Source organism: Antechinus flavipes, chromosome 3 (genome assembly GCF_016432865.1).
Source record: "Antechinus flavipes isolate AdamAnt ecotype Samford, QLD, Australia chromosome 3, AdamAnt_v2, whole genome shotgun sequence".
NCBI classification, from domain to species: Eukaryota; Metazoa; Chordata; class Mammalia; order Dasyuromorphia; family Dasyuridae; genus Antechinus; species Antechinus flavipes.
Window position 1 is genome coordinate 242,428,857 of NC_067400.1, and position 12,836 is coordinate 242,441,692.

Below are 12,836 nucleotides of genomic sequence, written 5' to 3' on the forward strand. Positions count from 1 at the left end.
AGTTCTGGTTATTTTTACTTATATAGTAAGGTGATGGTTGGGGGAGAAAAACACAAACAAGTCTTGGTTTTAAGAACTGGTATGGTGTTATTTTCAAAAATGATTTATTAATAAATAAGCTTTATTGTATTTTTATTATGTACCCAGTACTGTTCTATTAATCATATATTAGATGTGGAGATAAATTTAAGACAATAATCCTTACCAACAACTAGTTTCAATCTAGTTGGAAAGACAAGTTATATAAACATGAAATATTTTTTAAAGGTATACATAGTAATTTAATTGTGTGCTAGACAATGACAAGTTAAGTCTCATGGCCATATTATAGGGACAAGAACAAAAAAAAGTTAGGGAAGTTCTAGCACTTAGCACATAATAGGCACTTAAAATGGTTCTTGATTTGAGAAGATGCATTTACATAACATCTGAACTTGACAGGAATTTAGAAATCAACTAGCTTAAATTATTTATTTTACAGAAAAGGAAACAAGCCTGGAAAGATAAAATTCCCTGCCTAAGGACATAATCAGAATATACATGATTTCGGGTCATATTCATTCCAGTCTCACCAAGAAGGAACTCTTCTCTTTGCTAAGACTAATGCCTCAACAGGTGTTGATATCCCCATGTTCATCTTCAGAATCTCTATCATGGCCGATTTTTCACTATATACTGGGACTTTTCTTGCTTCCTATAACACACTATATGCTAAAGGACATTCTCCCATTCTTAAGAGGGAAAAAATACTTGATCCTACCATCTTCTTAGATATCACTACACATCTTTTCACATTCATGGTAATGCCTTGAGATAGCTATCTTTCATCAATGAATCCACTTTCTCTCCTCTCTCTTGATTCTAACTCCTTGCATTCTGACTTATATCCCATTCAACTGAATATTTAACTGGTTACTTTCTTCAAAGGTAAAATCTAATAACTTTTTGATAGTTCACATTCTTCTTTAAGTCTGAAGTACTTGAGATCATTTTATCAAGTCGATTCTGGCTCCCAAAACTCTTAGGAATGTCAGGAATTTCTTCCCTCAATTTAAGAACATTATGCTATTCATTGCTACTGATTCCAACTTCTATTATCTAGTTTTTGATTATGAAAATATTACAATTATTAAGAAGAGATAATCAGGACTAACATATTTATAGACTGATTAACTGCTCTTCTGCCCTTTTCTAGGTTTGTTCCATAGTTCTTTGTTTAAAATGACTTACTTCCATTAATACATAACTTCCCTGCCTAAGGCTGGAGGCAATGTGTTATCTCTCCCATTTCACTGCTTTCAAACATCTTTTTGTTGTTTTAAATTTTTATACTCTTGCTCTCTATATTTGACTTTTTAATTTGTTTCTACTAGGAACAGAGGAGAAAAAGGATCAGAACTTTGGCTGCTACTGGCATTCTGCTGCCACAATGAATTTCTATATAAGTATATAAATATTAGAGATTAACTTAAATACAGATATACCTTTTCACCATTAAAGTGGTGCCTTAATTTAGTATGGAAGTGACTTTTTTAATTAGCCAGTAGAAAACAAGCTTTGGCAAATCCTAATAAGCTATGAAGATTTCAATTATGAGTCTGACCACAGATTTTGTTGTCCCTGGATAGTCTTGCTATGTTAGAGAGACTTGTCCCTAGGTTGATCACATTTCTTATGAGCCATAGCAACTCTTGAAGGAAATCTTCTAAATCAAGTAACTGTTATGATCAACATACACACTAACCAAATAAACTATTGACTGAAATACAATGAATTCACTAATCAATTAAGATTTTTTCCCCTATTAAACAAGGACTGGTTGCAGAAGATTAATACAAAACCATGGCATGTCTTGAACAAATGGTATCAGGAATACTAACAAGGAAAATTATGAAATCTAAGATCTAGATGTATAATGGCCACAGTGTTGGCCCTGGATGTAGGACAACCTAAGTTTGAAGCCTAGTTAGATATTTGCTAACTTGTGACCCTGGATAATTATTTAACACCTCTGTGCCTCATCTATAAAATGACAATGGGCTTTAAGATCCCTTTAAGTTTTAATGTTATGGGTAAAAAAGTGTATACGTGTGTGTGTGTGTGTGTGTGTGTGTGTGTGTGTGTGTGTTTATAAACACATACACACACACACACATATATACATATAGTAATGCTATTCTTGTGGATCCTAGGGAGACACTTGACATAGATAATATTCTTTAGAGTCAAAAATGCTTTAATGATCAGAATAGTCACAGAATGCTATAAGTATCAGTACTTTGCTTGTTCTGTTTAACATGTCTATCAATTATTTGGACAATTACATAGATGATATTTATCTCATTTGTAGATGACACAAAGCTGTCAGGTATAGTTAATATACTATATGCCTCAAAAAGATATTGACTAGCAAGAATATTTGGACATATTTAATTTAACAGGAATAAATATCATAATAAGTCAGAGTAAAAGTGATATAAGCCATGAAATTTTTCTTATTTAAACCCAAAGAAAAGGTGAGATCACTCTAAGAAGTACATAGCTCTAAGAAGTACATTTTTGTAGATTTAAAGGAGTATTTTAAAACAAACATAGAGGGGCAGAGCAAAGATAGTGGAGTAAAGGCCTAACATCACCTACAAAGCTCTGCAAATACCTTTAAATAATGATTCTAAACAATTTTTAGAGTGGCAGAACCCACCAAATGACAGAATTAAAAACATCTCCAACTTAAGACAACTTAGAAAGAAGGAAAGGTCTGTTGCACTAGAATGAGAATGGTATGCAGCTAACAAAGAGCACATTGGTGCATACCAGGAAACCTGAAGCAAACATCTACATTCTAAATAAGTGAGAGCAGACTTCCGAGGGCAGAGCCAAGTTGGCAAGGACACATGTTTCTTTCTGACCTTCTCTTACAACCCTCAGATTAATCCAGCTTCTGAATTAGTTCTGGACTGGCAGAATCCACAAATATTGTGAGTGCAACAAATTACCAGCAGAAGATAATTTCAAAGATAATCAGAAAAGGTCTATTTCAGTTGGAAATGGAGGGAGGCAGGCCAAGCACAAACAGGCCAAGAACAGCCCCTAGCAAAGACAGCACAGACTGGCAGTGTGGACTCCACCATGTGGCAGAGAATCTACAGGGGAAAATCTACAGCAGTGTTGGCTACTCTGCTCTAGCTGCAAGCCAGTAGATCAGCAGAGAAGTTATAAAACATCCAACACAAACAGAAAAGCTAAATAATGAGCCTGAAACACCAGAAACTCATGGGACCTGTCCACGCCCACCCAGCATTTGGAGTGAGTCAACACTGACCCAATGCAGCCACAACTGCTTACAGAGGAAGCTGCTGCTTGTAGAGGAAACTTGGAAAACCTCCCTTGCTCTAAAAGCAAACCTTAACTTTAAAAAAAAAAAATGAGTAAAAAAACAAAGAGAACTCTGACCATACACAGTTTTTATGGTGAAAGAGAAGAACAGATTTCAAACCCTGAGGAGATTAAAAGCAGATCACCTTCAGATGAAACCCCAAAAAGGTGATATAATCTGGTCCCCATCACATAAGACTCTCCTAGAAGAAATTAAAAAGAATCTTAAAAGAGAACTAGAAGAAAAATGGGGGAAGGAAATGAAAACTTTGCAAGAGGATTTGGAAAAGGCTTATAACTCATTAAAAGATAGATTTGATAAAATGAAAAAAAGAAAAGAACTTCCAGAAAAACAGAATTTGTGAAACAGAAAAAGAAAATAACTCCTTAAAAAACAGAATCTGCAAAATGGGAAAAAAAATCCATAGAACAAAACAACTCATTTAAAAATTCAATTGGACAAATAAAAAAAGAAGTAAAAAAAGTAAATGAAGAATTCACAAAAATTCAAAGAACCGAACAAATAGAAATGAATAACTCGATGAGACAACAAGAATCAGTCAACAACACCAAAAAAAAAAAAAAATCTAAAATATCTAATTGGGAAAACAACCAACCTGGAAAATAGATTTAGGGGAAACCATCTAAAGAATATTGACTCCCTGGAAACCATGATGAAAAAAGAGCCTAGACACTTTTTTTCAGAAAATCATCAAAGAGAACAGCCTGGATGTTATAGATTCAGAAGGTAAAATAACCATTGAAAGAATTAACCAAACACTTCCTGAAAGAGACCCAAAAAAATAAAGTCCAAGGAATATTGTGGGAAATGTCAGAATTATTGGACCCAGGAAAAAATATTACAAGCAACCAGAAAGAAAGAATTCAAATACCAAGGAGCCACAATAAGGATCACCCGGGACCTAGCAGCTTCCATCTTAAAGGATCAAAGGACCTGGAATCTGATATTCCAAAAGGCAAAGGAACTTGGAATGCAGTCAAAAATAAACCATCTTGCTTAAACTGAGCATTTTTTCACTTATTTCTGATGAAAAGATCAGAGCTAAACAAAAAAATTGACCTCCAAATATACAACTCAAGAGAAGCATTAAAAAGGTAAAAAGAAGAGAAGTCTTGAGAACTGTATTTCTGTTATGAGTATACATAGAGAGTACATGTATAATCTGATTTTACTGTTATAATAGAAAAAAGAAACTAGAGGTTGAAAAAAAATTGTACTGGGAAAAAGGGGAAAGTGGAGGTAAAAGGGAAATTACATCTTAGGAAGAGTCAAAGAAAAGCTATTATAATCGAGGGAAAGAAGGCAGCGTGATGAACATTGTGTGCATCTTACTCTCATCAGATTTGGCTCAAAGAAAGAATATCAGACATATTTGGTTTTACTGAGAAACTTCTCTCACCTTATAGAAAAGTGGGAGGGAAAAGAGGAAAAGAAAGAGGTAGGCTAAATAGAAGGGAAAACAGAAATAGTAGGGACAAGGTATAAGAAAGAGGGACAGTCGCTAAAGGGGATTAATTGCTTGAGGCAAGTAGTACTCATAAGTAAAATATTGGGGAGGAGGGAAAGGGGAAAGGGAAAGAAAAAATTATAATTTGGGATTAAAAAGATGTCAGGAAATGCAGAATTAATAGTTTTAACCATAAAAGTCAATGGGATGAAATCTCCTATAAAGAGGAAGCAGAAAGCATACTGGATTAAAAAGCCAGAAACCTACAACATGTTGTTTACAAGAAACATAATTAAAACAGAGTGATATATATAAAGGTAAAAGACAGGAGCAGAATTTTTATGCTTCAGGTGAAGTAAAAAAAGCAAGGGTAGTCATTCTAATCATAGCTCAAGCAAAAGTAAAAATTGATCTAATTTTTAAAAAGATAAAGAAGTAATATTAATATTAAACATATATACACCAAGTGGCATAGCATCTAAATTCCTAAAGGAGAAATTAAGAGAATTGCAAGAAGAAATACACAGCAAAACTATAGTAGTGGGAGATCTCAACTTTGCTCTAGATAAATCAAAGCACAAAATAAATAAGAAAGAAGTCAAAGAAGTAAATAGTATATTAGAAAAGTTAGGTATGAAAGATCTTTGGAGAAAATTGAATGGAGGCAGAAAGGAGTACAATTTCTTCTGTCAATTCATGGAACCTATACAAAAATTTGACCATATGAAGAAAGGTAGAAATAATAAATGCTTTTTTTCAGATCACAATGTAATAAAAATTACATTCAATAAAAGGCCAGGGGAAAATACAACAAAAAGTAATTGGAAATTAAATAATCTCATCCTAAAGAAGGAATGGGTGAAACAGCAAATCATAGGCACAATTAATAATTTCACACAATAGAATGACAATAATGAGACAACATACCAAAATTTGTAGGATGCAACCAAAGTGGTAATAAAGGGAAATATTATATCTCTTCAGGCATACTTGCATAAAATAAAGAGAAGATCAATGAATTAGGCTTGTAACTAAAACAAGCTAGAAAAAGAACAAATTAACCCCCCAATCAAATACAAAACTTGTAATTCTAAAAATAAAAGGAGAAATTAAAAAAATCAAAAGTTAAAAAAAAAAAACTATTGACTGAATAAATAAAAGTAAGAGTTGGTTTTATGAAACAACCAATAAAATAGATAAAGCTTTAGTCAATTTGATTAGAAAAAGGAAAGAGGAAAATCTAATTGTTAATCTCAAAAATGAAAAGGCAAAACTTTCCACCAATGAAAAGAAAATTAGAGCAATAATTAGGAGTTATTTTGCCCAACCTTATGCCCATAAATTTGATGACCTAAACTACAAAAATATAGATTACCCAGATTAACAGGAGAGGAAATAAATTACTTAAATAGTCCCATTTTAGAAAAAGAAGTAGAAAAAGCTATTAATCAACTCCCTAAGAAAAAATCCTGAGGACCAGATGGATTTACATGTGAATTCTACCAAAGAATTATCAAAAAATAATTAACTCTAATACTTTATAAATTATTTGAAAAAATAGGGAATGGAGGACTCCTTCCAATTCCTTCTATGACACAGACATGGTACTGATACCAAAATCAGGTAGGATGAAAACAGAGGAAGAAACTTATAGCCCGATCTCCCTAATGAATATTGATTCAAAATCTTAAATAAAATATTAGCAAAGAGAGTACAGAAAAATTTCCCCAGAATAATTACAACATAACCAAGTAAGATTTATACCAGGAATACAGGGGTGATTCAATAGTTGGAAAACTATTAGCATAATTGACTTTATCAAAAGCCAAATTAACAAAATCATATGATGATCTCAATAGATGCAAAAAAAGCATTTGATAAAATCCAACATCCATTCATATTAAAAACATTAGGGAGTATAGGAATAAATGTACTTTTCCTTAAAATAGTCAGTAGCATCTATTTAAAACCATCAGCAAGTATCATATGTAAGAAGGATAAACTAGACCAATTCCCAATAAGTCAGGGATGGAATAAAGTTGCCCACTATTACCATTATTATTCAATATCGTATTAGAAGTGCTAGTTTTGGAAATAAGAGAAGAGAAAGAGATTAAAAGAATTTGAGGAGGTAATGAGGAAAACAAATTATCAGTCTTTGCAGATTAATATGATGCTAAGCTTAGAGAAATCTAGAGAATCAACTAAAAAAAACTACTAGAAATAATCTCCAACTTTACCAAAGATGCATGATATAAAATAAAACCATATTAACTCATCAGCATTTTCATACATCACTAACAAAACCCAATAACAAGAGATTCAAAGAGAAATTCCATTTAAAATAACTAGGATAGAATAAAATATTTGGGAATCTATCTGCCAAGGAAAAGTCAAGGACTAATTAAAAAAAAAAAAAAGAAAGAAAAGTCAGGGACTATACAAGCAAAACTACAAAACATTTTCCACAATAATAAAGCCAGATCTGAACAATTGGAAAAAATATCAAGTGCACTTGGATAGATCAAGCGAATATAATAATTACAATACTACCTAATCTACTTATTTAGTGCATTATATCAATCAAACTCCCAACAAACTATTTTACTAACTTAGAGATAATAACAACAAAATTCATATGGAAAAACAAAAGGTCAAGAATTTCAAGGGAATTAATGAAAAAAAAAAAGCAAATGAAGTTGACCTACCTGTACCAGTTCTAAAATTATATTATAAAGCAGCAGCCATCAAAACCATTTTGTACTGGCTAAGAAATAGAGCAGCTGATCAGTGAAATAGGTTAGGTTCACAAAACTTAATAGTCAATAACAATAACAAACTAACATTTGACAAATCCAAAAACCCCAGCTTTTGGTCTAAGAATTCACTATTTGATCAAAACTGCTGGGAACATTGGAAACTACTATGGCAAAAATTAGGCATTGAACCACACATAACACCATATACCAAGATAAAGTTGAAATGAGTTCATGATCTAGACATAAAAAACGATTTTATAACCAAATCAGAAGAATATAGAATAGTTTACCTCTCAGATCTATGGAGGAAGAAGGAATTTGTGACCATAGAAGAACTAGAGATCATTATTGATCACAAAATAGATAATTTTGGTTATATCAAGTTAAGAAAATTTTTGTACAAATAAAATTAATGCAGACAAGATTAGAAGGGAAGAAATAAATTGAGAGAACATTTTACATTCAAAGGTTCTGATAAAGGCCTCATTTCTAAAATATATAGAGAATTGACTCAAATTTATAAGAATTCAAGCTGTTGTCCAGTTGATAAATGGTCAAAGTATATGAACAGACAATTCTCAGATGAAGAAATTGAAAATATTTGTAATATGAAAAGTTACTTCACATCACTATTGATCAGAGAAATGCAAATTAACAACTCTGAGATACCACTACTCACCTCTCAGATTGGCTAAGATGACAGGAAAAGATAATGATGAATGTTAGAGAGTATGTGGGCAAACTGGGACACTGATACATTGATTGGTGATACATTGCTGGTGAAACTGTGGATGGATACAACCAATCTGGAGAGCAATATAGAACTATGATCAAAAAACTATCAAACTATGCATACCCTTTGATCCAGCAGTGTTTCTATTGGGCCCATAACCCAAAGAGATTTTAAAGGAGGGAAAGGGACCCACATGTGCAAAAATGTTTGTGGCAGCCCTTTGTGTGATAGCAAGAAACTGGAAACTGAATGGATGCCCATCAATTGGAGAATGGCTAAGTTATGGTATATGACTGTTATGGAATATTATTGTTCTGTAAGAAATAACTAGCAAGATAATTTGAGAGAGTCCTGGAGAAACATGAACTGATGCCAGGTGAAATGAGCAGAACCAGGAGATCATTATACACTGCAACAATAAGATTATACAATGATCAATTCTGATGGACGTGGCTTTCTTCAACAATGAGATGATTCAAACCAGTTCCAATTGTTCAGTGATAAAGACAGCCATCTTTACTCAAAGAGAGTACCATGTGTTGGTTATATCAAATTGAAGTTTTTGTACAAACAAAACAAATGCAGACAAGATTAGAAGGGAAACAATAAACTGGGAAAACATTTTTACAATCAAAGGTTCTGATAAAGGCCTCATTTCCAAAATATATAGAGAATTGATTCTAATTTATAAGAAATCAAACCATTCTCCAATTGATAAATGGTCAAAGGATATGAACAGACAATTCTCAGACAAACAAATTGAAACTATTTATAGACATATGAAAATATGCTCCAAATCATTATTAATCAGAGAAATGCAAATTAAGACAACTCTGAGATACCACTACAGACCTGTCAGATTGGCTAGAGTGGCAGGGAAAGATAATGTGGAATGTTGGAGGGAATGTGGGAAAACAGGGACACTGATGCATTGTTGGTGGAATTGTGAACACATCTAGCCATTCTGGCGAGCAATTTAGAACTATGCTCAAAAAGTTATCAAACTGTGCATACCCTTTGATCCAGCAGTGTTTCTACTGGGCTTATAGCCCAAAGAGATACTAAAGAAGGGAAAGGGATCTGTATGTGCCAAAATGTTTGTGGCAGCCCTGTTTGTAGTGTCTAGAAGCTGGAAAATGAATGGATGCCCATCAATTGGAGAATGGTTGAGCAAATTGTGGTATATGAATATTATGGAATATTATTGTTCTGTAAGGAATGACCAGCGGGATGAATATAGAGAGGACTGGTGAGACTTACATGAACTGATGCTAAGTGAAATGAGCAGAACCAGGAGATCATTATATACCTCAACAACGATACTGTTGGAGGATGTATTCTGATGGAAGTGGATCTCTTTGTTAAAGAGAGCTAATTCAGTTTCAATTGATCAAGGATGGACAGAACCAGCTACACCCAAAGAAAGAACACTGGAAAATTAATATAAATTGCTTGCATTTTTGTTTTTCTTCCCAGGTTATTTATACCTTCTGAATCCAATTCTCCCTGTGCAACAAGAAAACTGTTCGGTTCCACACATATATATTGTATCTAAGATATACTATAACCTATTCAACATGTAAAGGTCTGCTTGCCATCTGGGGGAGGGGGTGGAGGGAGGGAAGGAAAAAATTGGAACAGAAGTGAGTGCAAGGAATAATGCTGTAAAAAAATTACCCTGGCATGGGTTCTATCAATAAAAAATTATTTAAAAAAAAAAAGAGAGAGAGAGAGAAAGAGTACCATGTGAGCTGAGTATGGGCCACAACAAAGCATTCTCATTCTTTCTGTTGTTTTTTGCTTGTATTTTATTTTCTTTCCCAGTTTTTTCCTTCTTGATCTGATTTTTCTTGTGCAGCAAGATAACTGTATAAATGTATATATAAATGCATATATATATACATATATTGGATTTAACATATATTTTAACATATTTAACATGTTTTGCACTATTTGCCACTTAGGGGAGGGAGTGGGGGGAAGGAAGGGATAATTTGGAACAGAAGGCTTTGCGAGGGTCAATGTTGAAAAATTACCCATGCAATATGTTTTATAAATAAAAAACTCTAATTAAAATAAACAAATAAGAAAACAAATCAATCAAACAAACAAACAAAAATAAATAAAAATAAGTGAGAGCAGTGACTGTGGCCCACAGACACAAAGACAATTTAGAATTATGGTAGGGAAGGTCTTGATGGACCTGAATGAGAATGGAGCACAATTAAGCACAGACAGTACCAGCACAACCCAGAACCCAGCAAACTAGGAGCAGTTTAGGGAACTACTTAATCATCATTGGCAGCAGCAGGGTAACTGCTATTGCTTCCAGAGCTTTCAGTCCACAAATGGTAAAGCTAGCTAGAAGGTAATTACAAGGGTCTCTTTGATAGCACCGAGACAGGACTCTGTTGCTTTGCTCACAACTCAGGAGGAGGGGAAACACTAAGAGCTTGTGACCACAGTACATCAGAAACCTTCCTCATAGTTCTAGGGCAGAAAAGAGTGGTGGTCCTCATTCATAGACCACAGGCCAAGAGAATAGTAAACATCTTTTCTTAAATCATAATACATTAAAAGAACTGAAGACTTACAGGTTTCTAGATGTATCTCTGAAAACATCTGCTCAAAACTTCTGCAGCTTGAGACAATGCACCCACCACCTTGGAAAAAGAGGCATACTTGAAGAAAGAAGGAAAAATCAAGTAAAATACTGGGGAAATGATCAAACAACAGAGAAAAAATATGACCATAGAAAGTTACTATGATGAAAAGGAAGATCAAAACCTATAGAAGACGACAATAAAGATAAAGCTCTTACATTTAAACCCTCCAGGAAAAATGTGAATTGATTTAAGGTTATGAAAGAATTCAAAAAGCATTTTGAGAATCAACTAAGAGAATTACAAGTAAAATTGGGAAGAAAAATGAGAGTGAGACAAGAAAATCATGCCAACTGAGGCAACAGTTTAGTAACAGAAACACAAGAAAAAACAACAACAAAGAAAATCACACTTTAAAAAAAAACAACAACAACATACTAGGCCAAATGGTAAAAGAGATACAAAAAGTCAACAAGAAAAAAAAAATACATCAAAAAGCATAATTGACCAAATAGAAAAAGAGGCATCCTAAATTCACTGAAGAAAAACATTCTTAAAAAGTAGCTGGCCAAATGGAAATGGTGTTACAAAATCTCACTGATAAAAATATTCCTTAAAAATTAAAATTGTGCAAATGGAAGCTAATAATCTTGTGAGTAATCAAGAAAAAATAAAACAAAACCAAAAGAATGAAAAAAAAATGGAATACAACATAAATATTTCATTGGAAAAACAACTGACCTGAAAAATATATTCAGGAGAGATAAGTTAAAAATTATTGGATTACCTGAAACCATAATCAAGAAAAGATTCTAGACATCATCTTGCCAAAAATTATAAAGGAAAATTGTCCTGATATTATAGACCCAGGGGATAAAATAGAAATTGAAAGAATTTGCCAATCATCTCCTAAAAGTGATCTCAAAATAAAAGTTCCAAGAAATACAATAGCCAAATACCAAAACTCCTAATTCAAGAAGAACATATTGCAAGCAACCAGCAAGAAATAATTCAAATATCATGGATCCACAGTCAGGATTACACAAGATTTAGCAGTTTCTATGTTAAAGGAACAAAGGACTTGGAATGTTATTCTGCAGGGCAAAGGAGATAGGATTACAACTTAGAATCACTTACCCAGCAAAACTGAGTATAATACTGCTTGTTGTGTGTATTTATATACACACACATGTATATATACATACATACATATATATATTATATATATATATATATATATATATATATATATATACACACACACACACACAGAGGGCACAAATTTAGTTAAATATGAAGAGATAATATCTAAAAATAAAATTAAGGGGTTAGAGAGTAATGTAATGGGTGAAAGGGAAAGTGAGAGGTAGAATGGGATCAATTATCTCACATAAAAAGACATGAAGAAGCTTTTTCAGTGAAAGGAAAGAGAGGGAGGAAAGGAAGAATAAATGGACCATATTCTTATCAGAACTGGCTCAAAGATGTAATAATATATACTCTCATTTTGGTATAGAAATCTATCTTACCATATAGAAAGGTAATAAGGGAAGAGAATATGTGAAGGAGAAGTTTGGTAGAAGAGAAGGCAGATTGAGGGAGGAGATAGTCATAAACCAAGCATTTTTGAGGAGGAATGGGGTAAAAGGAAAGAGAGAATAGAATGACTAATGAAAGGGAAATAGGAGGAAAGAAAATCCAGTCAGCAAAAGTAAGTATGAAAAAAAATTGAAGCAAGTTTGATAAATGCCTCATTTCTCAAACATATAAAAACTGAATAAAATTTTTAAAAGGTGAGAGCCATTTCCCAATTGATAAATGATCAAAAATATGAAGTTTTCAGATGAGATAATCAAAGTTCTTTATAGCCATATTTAAAAAATGCTCTAAATCACTA

At 33.0% G+C, this 12,836-nt stretch overlaps 1 protein-coding gene across 1 annotated transcript in view; it reads left to right on the forward strand.

Moving 5' to 3' along the window:
* DSCAM (DS cell adhesion molecule) overlaps positions 1-12,836 on the forward strand; it is an 818,605-nt gene that overhangs the window by 330,615 nt on the left and 475,154 nt on the right. The gene's annotated exons all lie outside the window — the stretch shown is intronic.